At 41.8% G+C, this 18,152-nt stretch overlaps 1 long non-coding RNA gene across 2 annotated transcripts in view; it reads right to left on the reverse strand.

Moving 5' to 3' along the window:
- The window catches only part of LOC309617511, a 149,434-nt gene that overhangs the window by 68,305 nt on the left and 62,977 nt on the right, over positions 1–18,152 (reverse strand). For both annotated transcript variants that reach the window (XR_014238013.1, XR_014238014.1), the window contains exon 3: positions 7,867–7,954. This is a non-coding gene — a long non-coding RNA (uncharacterized lncRNA). The remainder of the gene's footprint in view (positions 1–7,866; positions 7,955–18,152) is intronic.

Genomic DNA, 18,152 nt, shown 5'->3' on the forward strand with positions numbered 1-18,152 from the left:
TTGGTTACATTTGCCCCACATTTGGCAGGCGAGGTTTCTAATAACACTCTGATCCCTTCAGAGAACATGAATCACTGGCATGCGGGGGGCTCTGGTTACCTCCCCCCACTCTCTGCTGCTAAAGGTCCCACACATTAGCAGGGGTCAGGCGCTCGCCTGGGCCGGGGCAGAGTCTAGGACAAGGGCCATGGCTTCGAGGCACTGTCACGGAGCTCAAAGATTTTCCCTCAGAGGGAGAACAGATAACTTTGAGCCCAGGCAATGTGCAGCTTTCTTCAGCTGTCAATCCTACCTGGTTTGCATATAGATTGAGAAAACGTGTGAGATTTTACCACAAGAATCAGTCCAGAGAATTCGAGGCAGGGAGTGGGGGGTGGGTAGTGGGTGGAGAGGGGATGGGAGAGAAAAAAATGTGGGATGCAGATGTCTGAGAGTTACGTGCTGCCCCAGCACCACTTCCTTTGTGAAGCCGGGAATCTTGAGGGATGGATAGCCTGAAAGAGGACAGTGTACGTTTCTCAGAGGCAGCTTTTCTTCTTGCAGAGCAATTAGGTGTGCAAAAGTTCCATGACCAAGGGGAAGTCCTGAGAAGAGGTCCAGAGTTAGGAGGCGGCCACAACTGCAGCCTTGGCAGGACAAGTAGAGGGGTAAAAGAAGGGGAAAGAAAGAAGCTAAACAGAGCATGGGCAGGCCTGGGACAAACACAGGGAACAAACTAGGGGGAACAGAAGGAGAGAACAATGGAAAAAGAGAAAAAGAGAATCGAGAAGAGATGGAGAGGAAAGCAACTCAATTGAATCTGATAGATATTTTATGCTAACCTCCAGCTGGGGGAAAGAAGTGTTTTTACCTAACAAGTATACATCAAATCCAGATCCTGCCTTCCAAAGAGCTTACAGATCGTTTAAAAAATTGGCCACATAACTCCTGGAACACAATCCTGGAACAGAATATGACAGGATATAAAACAGACAGCAGTGCCATGGAGCATGAGAAAGAAGGGCAGAGGCTATCGTGGGGAGGCTTAGTAGACGAGGTGGGTCTTGAGAGTCTTCTAGAAGGCAGGTGAGCTAGGCACAGGTGTGGGGTGGGGATTCCTGGTAGTACAGAGAGAGGAGAGGATGAGAGGGAGGAGGGGAACAGTGGGTAATGAAAAGACCAATATAGAAAGGAAAGGAAAATGAAGTCTGCCACCCACAGCTGCCTTAGTTACCACACAGGCCACAGCTGCCTTAGTTACCACACAGGCCACAACTACCTTAACACTTTTATACAAAGGAATTAGAATTAGAAACTTCCTATGGGATCCAGTAAACTCAGGCAGGCCACCCCCAGCAGCTCAGCTCCAGGCCTGGAGGGAAGGAAGGGAAGCAGCTCGTGCACCCTGAGCAAAAGCAGGCAACTCTTCTCTCCTGAGGGCACCAGGATGGCCTCAGAGGTTCCCAGTCAACCCACCTAAGGTCACGGACACATCCCAGTCTCACCTGGTAGGTTCCCAAGCACCCTCTCTCTGTGCCATATCCTTCACTCTGTGGTTTTCACATTCCCAGGAAGGAAGATCTTTTTTTCTGTTTTTCCCAACTTTTTTAATTTGAAAAATTTGAAATCTTCACGAAGGTTGAAAGAATACCATACTGAACACAAGACACACTTGAATTGTTTCACCAGTTACTAAAATTTGATTCCATATTCCGTGGTGTGCTGATAAGCCTGGTCTCTGGGGGCAGGGGAGGAAGCCCTAGGTGTAGCATGTGCCAGTTTCTGTGGTGTAAAAAACTCTCACCACGACTGATTTCAAGCTAATTTTAAACCATTAGTTTAGCAAATGGCTTGCAAAACTCCTGAATATTTATCTGTTCTCAGGAGCTGGTAAGAGCCGGTTCCAGTATACCATATTTTTCCTGAACTATTTTAAATAACTTGCAGATATCATGGCACTGAACCAAATAACTTCAGCATGTGTCTCCTAAGAATAAGGACATTCTCAAACATAATCACAACATCATTATCACACTTAAGGGAAAAATTAGCAACATATTTCATTATCTAATATACATTTCCTACTAAAATTTTCCAAATTGTTTCCCAAATGTCTTTCATAGCATTTTTTAAAATATCAAGAATCCAATGAAGCCTCCATATTGCATACGGTGTTTGTTTGTTTGTTTGAATCTAATCTGACTGCTTTTTCAGCTACAGTCTTTTTATGACATTGACTTTTTTGAAGAGTCCAGACCAACAGTCTATAGAATGTGCCACAGCCTGGGCTTATATGGTTGTTTCTTATGGTTAGATTTAAGTTAAATATTTTTTAGTAAAAATAATCCAAAGGTGGGCTTCATATCAAAAGGCTCGAATAATGTCAGATTGTTCCACTATTGGCGATGCTGTTTGATCACTTAAAGTAATAACCACCAAATCTCTCCAAACCAAACCTTTTCCCCTTTGTAATTAATAATCTGTGAGGAAATATACTGATTCTGTGTGAACATCTTGTTACTCAAGAACTTTTTACTCAGTGGTTAGCATCTGCTGATGTTACTTGCCTGAATCTATTATTACAGTAGGGGTTGAAATATAATGATTCTCTAATTCTATCACTCTTTCTGCATTTATTAGGTGGAATCTTTTTTTTTTTTTTTTTTTTTAGTTCTTTGTTTTTCAGTATGACTGTGGACTCATGGGCTTTTTTTCAAAAAATGCAATGGATTTTAATCCATTACTGTCATTTTCTTTTTGATGTTCAAATTATTCCAAAGTTGGCCAGTGGGAACCCCTTCAAGCAAGATCCTGTGTCATTTTGACATGACCTCATTAATCTTTAAGTATTTCCTTTCTTTCTGGCACACCAAGATTCCCCAGGCTCACTTATGTTTGCCCTGCACCAGAATCAGAAGCAGTTAGTTCTTTAAAGAGCCCTGATTTCTTTAGTGGGAAATGATATTTAGAAATCAAGATCTGGGTGCAAGGTGTGCTCATTGCTGCAGTGGTGTTATTGCTTTTAGATCCTTTTGGTTGACATGGTCAGGGGGAAATACATACAGATATATATATGTATGTATATGTGTGTGTAATTTATAAACAAAATATAATTTGTATATACATAATTTACAAGTATATATATACATACATATATACATATACACACATATTGAGTTCCCTAACCCCCAGTATCTCAGAATGTGATGTTATTTGGAGATAGGGTCTTTACAGAGGTAATGAAGCTAAAATGAAGTCATTAAGGTGGGCTCTAATGCAGTATGACTGGTGCCCTTATGAAAAGGTGGAACTTGGATACAAAGGCACATACAGAGGGAACATGATGTGAACACATAGGGAGAAGACGGTCATCTACAGGCCCAGGAGAGAGACCTGGAACCGATCCTTCTCTCATAGCCCCCAGAAGGCACCAAGCCTGCGACACCTTGATTTTGGACACGGCTGCCAGATTTTCTGTTGTTCAAGCCACCCAGTTTGTGGTACATTGTTATGGCAGCCCAAGCAAACCAATACACTACCATAAAAATTACCACAAATTTAGCAGCTTAAAACAACACATATTTGTTCTCTCACACTTCTGTCGAAGGCTGGTTATGAATCTCACCAGGGTAAAATCAAGGTATCAGCAGGGCTGCATTGCTTTCTGGAGTCTCTATGGAAGAATCTGTTTTCTTGCTCATTCAGGTTGTCAGCAGTATTCAGTTCCTTGTGGCTGTAGGACTAAAGTCCCCATTTTCTTACTGACTGTCAGCTGAGGGCTGTTCCCAGCTTCTGGAGGCCGACTGCATGCCTTTGACCATGACCCCTTTACCCCAACTTCAAGACCAGCAGTGGCAGGTTGAGTCCTTCTCATGACTTGACTCTCTCCTGCCTCTCCTTCCCTTACCTGCTCTTCTGCCTTCCTCTTTTACCTTTAAGGGCCCATGCAATTTCACTGAGCCCACTCAAGATAATCTGGAATAATCTCCCTAAATTAAGAATTAATCTTAATTCTATCTGCAAAGTTTCTTTTGCCATGCAAACACAGGTTCCAGATGTGGACAACTTGGGAAAGGGGGGCGTTATTTTGCCTACTACATGATGACATCAATACATTTAGTTATTTGCTTTGTCCAACAATATGCATAGGATAGTTTTAGGATTCCAATAGCATTATAATTATTAACAAATAACCAACTAAGTAAAATTAAAATTTCTTTGAAGTCCTTTTTATCCCTACACTGAGAAACTGTACATAGAGCACTATGTTCAGAATTTTACTTGAACCCTTTTCTCTGTGTGGTTAGATTGTCAATTTGATAAACAACTTGATGCGCTTGTTTCTGTTTGTATTAAAATTTAAGGTTTATTTTATTTTTTATCTTTTCACACAATTCTATTTTGTGAATAAGTGAAACATTTATACCACTTAGAAGCCAAAACTATTCAAAAAGATATACCTAGAGAAGGCTCATTTGCATCCCTAATCCAACTCCTAAATTCCAAGGACTGGTATGCTGGGAGCCGGCTCCTCTGATTGCTGTCATTGCTGCTATGTAAGTCAAATCTTTGACATATTGATAGCAAATATCCAAGTACAAATCCATCATCACTTTCATCAACTACAACCACTTATTGCAGATCAATTACTAAGAACAAAAAAGAACAGAGCAGTCCCTGTCCCAAGGTATGAGAGTCTCCTTGAATAGACCTGGAATGCTACAGAACAGGTGAGGGAGGCTCAGTATCTGACGAAAGGTTTAACTACATTGGGGGGTTAGGGCCTCAGGATGATTCCCCCATTGATTAGGGTTCTGGAGAAAGGCTTCATGGAGGACATAAGACTTGATTCAGAGCACGTTAAGAAAGGAAAATGGCATGAGCAAAGGCAAAGAGGAATATTCTAGACTGGGGAACAATTAGCCAACCAGCTTGGAGGAGTGGAACAAACACTTGAGCTGGAACTTGGTAAAAGGCATCCAGGTTCAAATGCTGCCATGTGACCCTAGGCAAGTCATCACTCAACCTTTACATTTCTCAGTTTCCTGAACTAAAAATGGAAATAAGGCTAAGTAGTAAGCCATTCTCAGAATAATTTGATAGTAACAGAGTTTCTTTATGGATATACTGGGGGTGGGGAGCATGGAGCTGGAGAATCAGGTCTGAAGCAGATAACAAAGGACCTTCATTACCAGGCTAAGAAGTTTGAATTCTATATTATAGGAGCCAGTGGGAGGATTTTCTTTTCATAAGTAATAAATGAATTTATTGTTTTTAAACAATATAAACTGTGGTTAATAATATGACAGATATTTATTTCTGCAAATTATTGGGTTGGCTAAAAAATTCATTCAGGTTTTTCTGTAAGATCTTATGGAAAAACCCAAATGAGCTTTTTGTCCAACCCAATACTTTTTTAAAAAATTAAGCCATATGTACTAATGATCTTTCCATGCTAATATTTTTTCTCCTTAACCAATGCATAAGTATTTCACAGAATAAATTAATAAAACCTATTTAGCAATTTCCCTACTGAATACATAGGTTGTTTTTTGTTTGCTTTTTAAAGATTTTTTTGATGTGGACCATTTTTAAAGTCTTTATCGAATTTGTTACAATATTGTTTCTGTTCTGTGTTTTGGTTTTTTGGCCGCGAGGCATGTGGGATCTTAGCTCCCTGACCAGGGATTGAACCTGCACCCCCTGCATTGGAAGGCGAAGTCTTAACCACTGGACCACCAGGGAAGTCCCCGTAGGTTGTTTTTAATTTTACAACATTACAAATAAGGTAGTAATGTATATTATTGTACAGTAACCCTTGTGCCTTTGTTCACACAAAGGTACCTCCTTAGGAAGGGTATTTCTTGTAGTGGCTCTAAAATCTCAACATGCATCAGAATCACCTCTCCAGGTGATCTGTTGAACCACAGATCCTGGATGCCACTCCCATAGTTTCTGATTTAGTAGGTTAGGGGTCGCACCTGAAAATTTGCTCAGGTGATGCTGCCGTTGTTGGCCTAGCTCAAACTTTGAGAACTGTCTTTCTGCACGATTGATTCCTAAAATTAGAGTTGTTGGGTAAAAGCATATGCAAATTTTTCACTTTGATGAATCCTGCACATTATCTTCCACAAAAATTGTATCAGTTTACTTCCCCACCTACAGTGCATGAGCATGCCCGTTCCCACACCCTTGGAAACACAGGCTATTATAACTCTTTTACTTTTTTTGCTAATTGAATGGTAAAAAATGGAATCTTGGGAGATAAGACTGATGTTGTTTAAGGGTACAAACTTACAATGAGTAGCAAATAAGCCACAGTGATCAAATGCAAGTATAATGAATATAGACAACAATATTGTACTATAATTATGTAATGATAAATATAGCTACAAAGGCAATCATACTACAATATACAAATGTATCAAAGTAACATGTCTTAATTTACACAATGTTATGTCAAATATATTCAATTTTTAAAAATGGAATAGAATCTCATTATTGTTCTCTTTTACAGTATCCTGAATAGACAATAGTGTACTATAATTATGTAATGTGATAAATATAACTACAAAGGCAATTATATTTCAATATGTAAATGTATCAAAGTAACATGTTGTACACCTTAAATTTACACAATGTTATGTCAAATATATTCAATTTAAAAAAATGGAATAGAATCTCATTATTGTTCTCTTTTACACTATCCTGAATACCTTTTCATTATTTTTTACTGTAACTTCTTGTTTTTTTATATTATTATAAGAATAATGTTTATTGCAAAAAATTTAAGAGCTCTGAATAAGCAAAAAGAAAGTCATCTATGATTCCACCACACGTAGATCACCCATAGTAACACTGGGTGTATTTTGTAACTTTTTTTTTCATTTAATAACATACTGTGATCATTTTTTCCATATCATGTCATTAACTGTTCTTCTCCAACATCAGCCTAAATGGATGCATCATATCAATGGAATGTCTCTGAATGGGAACTGACATTTACAAAATGACTCTGGGAAGACTGATCTAGGAGCAAGATTTAGAATGGGAAAAGCCTGGAGGCAAGGAGAAGTTAGGAAACTATTGAAATAATACAGGAGAGTGGTGACAGTGCAATTAGATGACAAGGAATGAATACAGGAAACATTAGGAAGAAAGAGTCAACAATCTTGTGAGCATCCATGGTGGAGTGTGGGGAACAATTCAAAGCTAAATCCAGCGGGAGTACCCTGGTTTCAGAATCATAAACTTGTGAGATGCCTTGAAAGGGACAGAGATCATCTTTCCTATCTTTGATCCATTCATTTATCTCAGTGTAAAGGTTTAGGGGATGGAAGTTAACTTTATAGAGGACGAAATTCATTTAGGAGCGCAGCAGTCTTTAAATCCCAGAGCCCAGTCTTCACGCCTCATTTCAATGTAGGGATTAATTATTTGAGAGACTATGGTGAGGTGGAAAGACCACACTCTTGAGTAGTAAAAAGAGGGCATTATGCATCGCTGCTTTGTCACTTATTGTGACCTTCAGCAAGCCTCTTAACCTCCTTGAATTTTTTTGTCTATAAAATGAGAATAATATTTACTTCATTGAGTTGTTGTCAGAATTAAAAGAGACGATATATGTGAAATCCTGGTCCACAGCCAGCAAATGTTTAAGAAGTGGTGGTTTCTTTTATCACTGTAAGAATAGCAATAATATAAAGTAACAACATGCCTATAAATCATCCCACAACTTGGCTCCTCCCTGAAGGAGTGTTCATGGACAACCTAGGCAAGTCTGTTTGACAATGAAATGAAACTCATCAATGAAATGAAGTTAACTCTGAAACAGTCCCTTTCGTGAGTAGCCGTCTGCAGTGGCATGCAGAGTGGGCTGCGGCTTACCTCTTGAGCTGAAGCTCTGGGGATGTGCTGTGGGGTGGCTGCAGATATTCCGCGTGTGCTGGATTCCTCCAGAGGTCGCCTGAGAACACTGCAGAGATGTGCACAACAGAAGCAATGAGGCGTTTAAATCAATACTGACAGACTTGGTCCTTTTTCTTCTTTCCTTCCCCTTCTACCAGCTCACAAGGAACTCAGGCTCCATATTTAGCTCTAGCCTCAGGGTACGGGTGCTGATTGCAATAAGTCTGCAGGCAAATCAATCTCTCTCAGTGGTGATCTTCCTTCCTTAAAGTGGGGATGTTACTTCCTAGAGTAAGTCTGAGGAGCAACTGGGGTATTGCATTTGAAAGTGCTTAGCAGGGTATCCAAGAGGAGTGGACACTTACTGTTGAGTTTCTTCTGGGAACCTCTCTAAGGCTACCTCTCTATAGGCCAGCAATAAGTAAACCATGCCAGAAAATGTAGTTATTTCAGCTGCTTGGCAACCACCTAGTGTATGATTAACAGAGACACCAGAAAAGCCATCACCCTCCCCACCCCCCAACCCCCCCCCCCAGCAAACTCTCTGACATAGCAAGAAACATGAAATATCCACCCTCCTAACTTAACTCTTGTCCCTCGAGGTTGAGGAAAAGAAAACTTAAACTCAATTACCAACACCCCATTTGCCTTGGGTGACATGAAACGCATTTCTGCATGGCAGTCAACAAATGCTTCACCAGAGAACGTGGTGCTCTGCCAGAGAAAGTGAACCAACACTGATGCGTCCACTATCTACTCCTATAGGTCAAGCCCTCTTATATGCCCTGTATAATCTTATTTACACAAGCCCATGGGCATTATTATCCTAATTTATCAGATGAGGAAACAAAGACTCAGAAAGATTGAGATGCACAGCATAATAGGTGGTAGCTACCTCCCCCTTTTCCACACTTCTTTTAATTTAGTTTCCCAACATATGTTCCTATCATCTTGGTTGCTTTACAGACCAACAGTCTTCCAGCCCACGTGAAAGAAGAAGCAATAAAGACCATATTTCCATCTTTGGATCTGTCCAGTTTCATCCAATCCTAAATTAGTCACAAGTTAAATTCAGCACATGCAGTGTTAAACTCTACTATCTACTACAGTATTAAACTCTGTAGCTTTACTATGTACTATCAAGCCCACATTGATGAGACAGTGAACAGGAGAGAATTATATTTTTTAAGTTAAAACCTAACTTGTTTACTCACTTGCTAAAAACAAATATTCATACAGGATGAACCAGTTCCTGAATTTTTTTTTTTTTAAGAAGACCATTATGTTTTCAAGATGAAATGAATGGAAATGTGCTGTTTCTTGCTGCCCTGTCTCCCTGCTCCTTTTCTCTTTCTCACCGTGTGTGCGTCTATCACAGGTTTCTTCCATCCAGAGATGCTCACAGCTGTTTCCCTTCCTCTCTCTTGAGCTCTCTAGGGCAGCTTTCATTCTTCTACCTCAGCACGCCTAGGGCCACGTGGAAACTCCCCCACGGTATGATTGCTTCCACACTTTTCTAGGCTTTAAAGAGTATCAGCTGAGAACAGCTTATTGATCCCAAGTGGGGAATCCTCCCTGGCAGAGCAATTTGCAGTCGATGAAGGAATGTTGAGGCGTCCTTCTCTTCTTCTGGCCCCCACCTCCACGCCCACCTGCAGGCTGACACCCTCCAGCCTAGAGCTCATCCTTGCTAGTGCCTCCTTTTCTAAGTATTTCTGGGGAAGCTGACTTTTCTTTCTCAAACACTGATCACTTTTTTTCTTATCGAAGTATAGTTGATTTAAAATATTGTTAATTTTAGACATACAGCAAAGTGACTTATGTATTTTTTTCAGATTATATTCCATTATAGGTTATTACAAGATACTGAATATAATTCCGTGTGCTATATATAGTAAATCCTTATTGCTTATCTATTTTATGTATAGTAGTTTGTATCTATTAATCCCATATTCCCAGTTTGTCCCTCCCTCCCTCCCTCCCTCCCTCTCCCCTTTGGTAACCATAAGTTTATTTTCTATGTCTGTGAGTCTGCTTCTGTCTTGTATAGAGATTCATTTGTACTATTTTTAGATTCTACATATAAGTGATATCATATAGTATTGCAATATTTATCTTTCTCTCCGACACTTCACTAAGTATAATATTCTCTAGGTCCATCCATGTTGCTGCAAATGGCAATATTTCATTCTTTTTTACAAATGAGTAATATTCCATACACACACACACACACATCTTCTTAAGCCAATCGTCTGTTGATGGGTATTTAGGTTGTTTCCATGTCTTGGCTACTGTAAATAGCAGACACTGATCATTTGAACCACTTGATCATTCCAGTTTTAAATTAGACCTCTATCTAGTTCAGAGGTTTTATTTTGAAACCCAAATATGGAGAAGAATCAGTTGCTTCCCAAGTGCTTAAGTCCCAGGAGACATGGATTCCACATGCTCAGGCAGCATCATACCTTCTGCTACCCACCAACAGAAAACCGGTGGCGGGGCTAAGGCAGAGCAGCAGATGCCGTTGAACGTGTTATTCTCGGTTAACAGGGACCTGCTGCGGTCTTGTCGGTGCTCAGCACCGAGCGAGGGAATGAGGAAGGGAGCAAGCAGGGTTGGAGAGCTCGCTTTGCTCCAGGCACTCTGCTAGTCATGGTCAAATATGGGATTTTATTAATCCTGTCCATAACCTCTCTAGAAGATTCAGCCTCATGCTCCTAGAAAATGAAGACTTTCCAAGGACCTTTCTCCTATCATCACTATTTTATCAATGAAAAAACTGAGCTCAGAGAAGTTCAATGGTTTGCACAAGCCCACACAGCAAACAAGTGGCAGCAACACAGGCAACCCAGTCCTCTGCCTCCAGGTTCAATGCCCTTTCCGTTTCTCCACCACGGCAAAGGTTCCCTTGACTCAAAATTCACACTGGAAATAAAGTCAGTGTGTTGGATTTTCCATTTTGGTACTGCGATGTCTGCCATTATTTTATTTGGTCAACATTCCAAAGGTGATGCTCCTTTTCAGCCCAGGTACTGACTATGAATGCAGCTGCCTGGTTTGCAGCCTCAATATTCAAACCCTCTGGATCCCCTTAGCCCACTTTCATAATGATAGGCTTTCCCTTCACAAAACAGAACTTTCATTAAGCAGCAAAACTACAGATTTACTTATATTAGCATAAGTTCACATTTAAAAGGCTAATAAAATTTGGAGCAAGATTAAAAAAAAATAGAGTTAAAAACAAAGATGAGTTAACCTCTTAAACTTAAGCCTTTCCCTCTTTCCATACTCTGCTTCAAAAAGGAATGGTTAACTGTTCTTTTCAGCTACAGTATTAAGGTCATAAATTATTCTTCTTCCTGACACTCAAAGTCTGCTGCAGGATTTTTCCTCTAAGGAAATATGTCACTGCTAGTCAACAAGAAAGACTGTTCTTTGCTTTTCAGTGTGTGCCCTTTCTACTTTATATAAAAGGCTTTTTGTTATTATTAAAAGTGGAACTGAAAATATCCTAACCTATAACAGAATTAAATTTTACAATACATTGAAATAAATCATCATATAGATTTTAGAGACATTATATAATTCATTCACAGGTATTCAGACCATCTAAAATAGCCTCACTCCCATGAATGTTTTATCAATACCTCTGTTCCAGTATCTTTTCATCTCTCATTGGTGAGTAATTTCTAAAGCATTGTTTATTCACTCTTCCAGAACAATGGCCCCAGAACCAACGGGCAGACCAAAGAATACAGTGAAATCAATAAAGTGTAGTAGGTGGTGCTCAGGGTGAAAACATCTAGAGAAGTGATGAAAGATACACCAATTAGCCAGTCATTCTGCAAGAATTTACTGTGTGCTTGTTTGATCAAGGCTATTTGATTGCAGGACCAGCTAGTTTAAATAAAGGAGATAGCTGTAAGGATATCAAGATCTCAAGTGAATTGGAGCTGGAAACTGGAAGGCCACTGGGGGCTAAGTCAGCCCTTCGCCCGCCTTGCTCCCTGTGGGACAGCACAGTGAGGCGCAACAAGCATGACAGCATAGATAAGACTTTCAAGTCCACGGTCTGCCACTTCCTAATTAATCCGGACAAGTTAACTCTCAATGTTGATTTCCTCATCTGTAGAATGGGGATAATAACTACCTCAAAGTGTTACAGTGAAGATTAAATGAGACGATGTTTGCCAAGTGTTTGGCACAGGACAGTACTCAGAAAATGCTAGTTTCCTTTTGCCCTCGTTTGTACGAGGCTGTATACCAAGTTTAGAAGCGTCACATCTAAAAACGGTTTTCATGGCACGTGGAAAGCAAACCATTAGCGTTTACACTGCTGAAAAACCAAGAATTCTCTACAACACAGAGAGAAGATATTAAGCAAACGGATACTTTCCCAGCATCTCCCTTTTTCTGGCGCCAAATAACAATATTATTAATTAACATTTACACAGTGCTTAACAGTATAGAAACCATTTTTCTCTAATGTCTCCTTCTGTTCTCATAATGACCTTGTAAGGCTGATATACTTATTAGCCTCCTTTTACAGCTGAGGTTAAATAAGCTGGTCAAGGTCACATGGCTTATAATCGACACATTGGGATTCAAGCCTGGCCCTTCAACTCTAAAATCTGTTATGCTTTTGAATGCAGTCGCCAGAATCTAATTAAGTTCAGTATTGACTATTTCAGGAACTGACTGCCCAATTTATTATCTGATTCCCCACCCGCTTCCCACAACTGCACAAGGTAAAGTCCAAACAATGTACTACAGCTGTTAAAAGCCCTTCACAGCTTGGTTCCAGATTCTCTTTCCAGCCTCGTAGAGCGCATTAACCAAGCACACTGTACTCTTCCTGTGCCTCTGTGGGTTTGCTCACCTTTTCCTGCCCTAAAAGTGTCCCTTCTAGTCCAGTGATGTCCCACAAAACTTTCAAGGTCCAGTTCAAGTGCTGCTCCCTCTAGAAAGCCTTCCTCTTAGCCCCACACCAGGCAGAATTATTCCTTCCCTCCTCTAGCTTCCCTAGAGTGTGTTCACACAGCTTCAAACTAGAGTAACTATAGATGGTGACAGGAACAAAAGTTTTTTCACCTTTGCATCCTCAGAATCTATCACAGCACCTGGCACATAGTAGATACTCAATAAATGTTTATTGAATTGAATTTGTTGAACGTTCCAAAAATTGTGTAACCACAACAGAATTGGTTCTGGAAGAATGTATTTTGGTCATTACGATTATTTGCATATACTCTGCCTACCCCAGGGCACTGTAAATGAGGTCAGAGTCCTTTTCTTATTCATCACTGTACCCCTGACAGCACTCACCATGCTTTGTTCTTAATAAACACACAATAACATTCAAGAAATGGGAATTCTTTAATATAATATAAAGATATACAATAATTACATGAAGAGAATTGTGAAGTATAATAATTAAATTTCATGTCTTCTGGTCAAAGGGCGTATGTACTTTGAAGCCTTACCTTGTAGAGTGTGCCCAGGTAAGAAACACCTCGGCACACAATTCCAATTGTGGAATGCAAAGTCCAGCGCAGGGAGCTTGGCAGCTCTGCAGCTCACCATCCCAAATCCCCCACTATGCCAGGAAAGAAGCAATGCTCTGACCAGGCACTAGTTTCAAATAATTTCTCCAAGATGGCGCAAGGTACCTAAGAACAAGTGGTAACGATAATTAAAAGCAGGGCTTCCCTGGTGGCGCAGTGGTTGAGAATCTGCCTGCCAATGCAGGGGACACGGGTTCGAGCCCTGGTCTGGGAAGATCCTACATGCCGCGGAGCAACTGGGCCCGTGAGCCACAACTACTGAGCCTGCGCGTCTGGAGCCTGTGCTCCGCAACGAGAGAGGCCGCGATAGTGATAGGCCCACGCACCGCGATGAAGAGTGGCCCCCGCTTGCTGCAACTAGAGAAAGCCCTCGCACAGAAACGAAGACCCAACACAGCCAAAAATAAATAAATAAATAAAATTTAAAATAATAATAATTAAAAGCAAAACCAAACAAAGTATGTGTGAGCTGGGCCCTGCGATTATATTACACAGTGATCATCCTACTGGTAATTTATAAGAGGCAGGGAAAGCAGTGGTTAAAGCAGGAGCTGTCTCTGCTCCAGTTTCCTCACCTATAAAAGGAGAATAATGCTTGTAACTACTTCATCAGGTTGACGTGAAAATTAAATGAGTTAATATATTGAAAGAGCTTAAAACAGTGTCTGCCACATAGAGCAAGAGTTTGCTTTTCATTATTATTGTTGTTGCTGCTGCTGCTGTTATTAACGACAGAAAAACAGGGTAATTTCAGGGGGAAGATGCAAAATGTTCGCCAACCTCAACCAAATTCTAGGCCAAAGTCACTTTGTTTTACTGACCTAGATTTCATTACCAGACCCGAATACTAAAGGAAATCATTAGGTATCCTTGACTTTGCCCTTGAGTGGATCTGAAGCCTCAGAAGTAGTTGGAGATCTTTCCACATCTCCAATGGGCCTTCTGGACTGGATAAAGTGAAAGATTAAAAACTGAGCCCTCGGGGCTTCCTTGGTGGCGCAGTGGTTGAGAATCTGCCTGCCAATGCAGGGGACACGGGTTCGAGCCCTGGTCTGGGAAGATCTCGCATGCCGCGGAGTGACTAGGCCCGTGAGCCACAATTACTGAGCCTGCGCGTCTGGAGCCTTTGCTCCGCAACAAGAGAGGCCGCGATAGTGAAGAGGCCCGCGCACCGCGATGAAGAGTGGCCCCCGCTTGCCGCATCTAGAGAAAGCCCTCGCACAGAAACGACGACCCAACACAGCGATAAATAAATAAATAAATAAATAAAATAAAAATAAAAAATAAATAAAAGCTATAGAAACTTAGATATTAAAAAAAACCAATACTGAGCCCTCCCCCTTTCTTTCCCATCCATCTCCACTCTACCCTCCCTCTGCTGCAGACCACCTCACCAGTGCCTGAGAGCACTCTGTGCCTCTCTGTTGTCACCCTCATTCTTCCCCTGCCAATTGTATCCCACTTGTCCTTGGGTCCTTTAGCCCTTTCCCTGTGACCATGAACCTCATTTATCACTTATCTGTCTGCATCCATATGGCACTCATCATCTGGCTTATACAGGTCCCTGTACTTTCCTGCGTGTTAATCTTATTTCTCAGAGAGCAATGAACTCTGCAAAGGCAGGCCAAGCACCTGCCTGGTGCACCAGGTTAATCTGTGCTCTGAATTCCCGCTGCCTGCCTGTAAGGAGGTGCATGATTTTACTCTGATATTTCGCTGTCTCTTTAGAAAAAAATTTTAGTGCCTGTGATGGGTTGAGAGAACCTAGTCATGTTTTACAAAAGACCTTAAAAGAAAATGTAGAGTAACACGTACCGGGTATTGTCCAGATGTTTATTTTAAATAACTTCTTCCTAGGTGTTAATTTTAAACCCTCTTCTGTTTTCACAGAGGGTACTGCTCCTTTGACATATGTCTTAGAAAGGAAGAGTTCTTCCTTCCCAGGTAGCTGTACGGCCCAGTCCCACCCAGTTTTGAAGCCAGTCTGACAAAGACCAATGTTTTCCCAGGGGCTCAGACCCTTACCTGGTAGGTCTGGAACCTGTCTTGTTGCTACCCATCTGCACCATAACTGCTGTACTTGATGCTGAGCCTGACAAGCCACAGCTATCCCTTTCTCCCATCAGAAGGCCCAATTTGTGTGATGGGGCTTCTCCCTCTGTTTCCTACAAAATACTTCCCTTGTGCGCTGGCATGTTTCCTGGTGCCCCAGCTCACTTAGGCAGCCAGCCTGCCTCTGTTCATTCCCCCTCCATGGCAGGGGAGCAGGGCACTGCCAGACAAAAGGCTTCAACTTTCAGTGCTCTTATGGGACAAGCTAAGATTGCCGAACATTAAGGCCAAGATCAAGGTTAATTCACTGCAGGGAAATGCTTACGATGGAATAGTAACCCAGAACCAGGAACTCAGAACCAAGCTTAACTGTATGTTACTATGCTATACTGATTGCTGCCAGATTGATTCATTACACTGGACCTTCTCAGAAAGCCATGGCTTGAGTCAAGTATGAATTCACTGACCCCTGCAGTGGGTAGCTGGGCATCTTTCTGATGAGCTCCTGAGCCAGAGCTGATTCCAGCTTCTCAACTTTCACCTCCAGCCCCTACCACAGAATCCTGCACAGCTTAATGCCAATCCCTCTGAGACAAGACCTTCTAAGGTTTTCCTTCATGGGAACTAGAGCTCAAAAATAAATCTAAGGGTAGGAGGATACACCAGTCCTCGCATGCTACCTGGAGGCTCCAGCCTCAGCACCACACCAAGTTAAGAGTCCTTTAACGGAGTTCCAGGAGCTGCCACCGGCTCATCAAAACAGGGTGCCCTGGTATGGTTCTCCAGCCCTCGTTCCCCTAATGCTGTCATTTCCAACTAAGAAAGTTTTTATTCGCTGTGCCTGTTTGCCAAAACTCATATAAATCAGAGTGCACCACTTTGCAAGACTTAGATTTGATTAATCTTAAAAAATTTAGAAGCTGCATGAGTGGGGTTTGAGATTAAGTGTGCAAAGACGTTTAGGTGCAGCCTCCCCACAGCCTTCAGATTGAGATGGATGAGGAGCAATACTGGGTTTGAGCTGCCCATAATTGAAAAAGCGTGTGCCCCAAATATCACATTTATCCTTCCTTTCTCCAAGAGCCATAACTCTAAGGCCTTCCGTTAGAACCTCAATAAAGTGAATGTCTTCAACTTTAAGGGTCCCAGATACCCTCGGCGTTTATGATACTTACAGAACAGGGTTAGGAATGCTGCGGATAAAAGGTATTGTGCGGGGAGAGGGGGGTCAATTTCCTAAAGGGATCTGGCCGCTAGGCTTCCCTGAGAACGCAGCACAAAACTGTAGATGAGCAGCATTTGTGTGTGAGTGAACAACAGGAGGGAATGTGAACACACAAATCCAATGTGCTAACTCCGGGAGGGAGGCTGTGCCCATAGCGGTCACAGCATCCTCCCAGAAGGCGCCCCGGGCACAGTGAGAGTTGCTAGGGGCCAAATTCTAGGGCTTCCATTCACACTCGGTTCTACATAAGTGAATGTGGTTCCTGAAGCTTTGCAATGTGGTGGCTTGTAAGCAGCAGAAGCCAAAGGAGAGACCAAAATGTGAGCCCCAGGGGTGGGTTCATACGTCTGCCCTGTCTAAGCCCTGAAGTTGTGCCAGTGGCATCTTCATAAGAAGCTGAGGGATGACATTCATATAACCATTCAGCAAACGCCAAGCACCTGCTCTGTGTCCAGTCTTGGGCACGGTGTTGTGAGGAATGCAAATATGTACAAGAAACATTCACCCATCTGAAGAAGCATGCGGGGTCTCTTGCCACGACTCCGCTGCCTGACTATGACTTCAATGTGCCAACACCTAATCTGCTATTTGCTCCCTGACCACCCGTCCCCATCCTTTTCCATTTCACCCATCCCTGCTTCCTTAACTCTTCTTATTTTAAATGACATAATGCAGACCCCAAAACAGAAACAACTGTAGATTAGACCTTGGACTTCAAATCTCTCCAGAAAATTAACTTTGTCCTTTGCTCCCTTTGGAATACTTAAATGTTGACATTTAAAAGTTCTACTAGTGTTTTGTGTGAGTGTGTCTGTATTCACACCCATCACCCATACACAAATAATTCATAGGGGATGTTTCTAGTTAAGCACAGGCCCAGGGCTATAAAACCAACTTTCAATGTGAATCATAAATTAAACTTAAGTATTAAAAAGTTGGCAAGAACCTTAACACGAGATTTTATTTTCATTACAAGTCTGTTGAGTTTGAATAAGGGTCATGCGTAGTAGCTAAGCGGAAGAGTGCCATGTTAGAAAAGGAAAAGGGGCTGATTCCCCTTGTTTATATTTTCGAAGGTATGATGCAGGGTCTAAAGAGATGGTATCAATTAGTACAATATTCTGACCACTCATTGGAGCTGGTGGAGTTGGTAACACAAAGAATGAAGGGGCAGGGACTTCCCTGGTGGTGCAGTGGTTAAGAATCCGCCTGTCAATGCAGGGAATACAGGTTCGAACCCTGGTCCGGGAAGATCCCACATGACGTGGAGCAACTAAGCCCGTGCGCCACAACTACTGAGCCTGCGCTCTAGAGCCCACGAGTCACAACTACTGAGCCCACACGCCACAGCTTCTGAAGCCCACACCCCTAGAGCCCGTGCTCCGCAACAAGAGAAGCCAAGCAATGAGAAGCCCGCGTACCGC

This window comes from Balaenoptera borealis (assembly GCF_965194805.1).
Source record: "Balaenoptera borealis genome assembly, chromosome: 1".
NCBI classification, from domain to species: domain Eukaryota; kingdom Metazoa; phylum Chordata; class Mammalia; order Artiodactyla; family Balaenopteridae; genus Balaenoptera; species Balaenoptera borealis.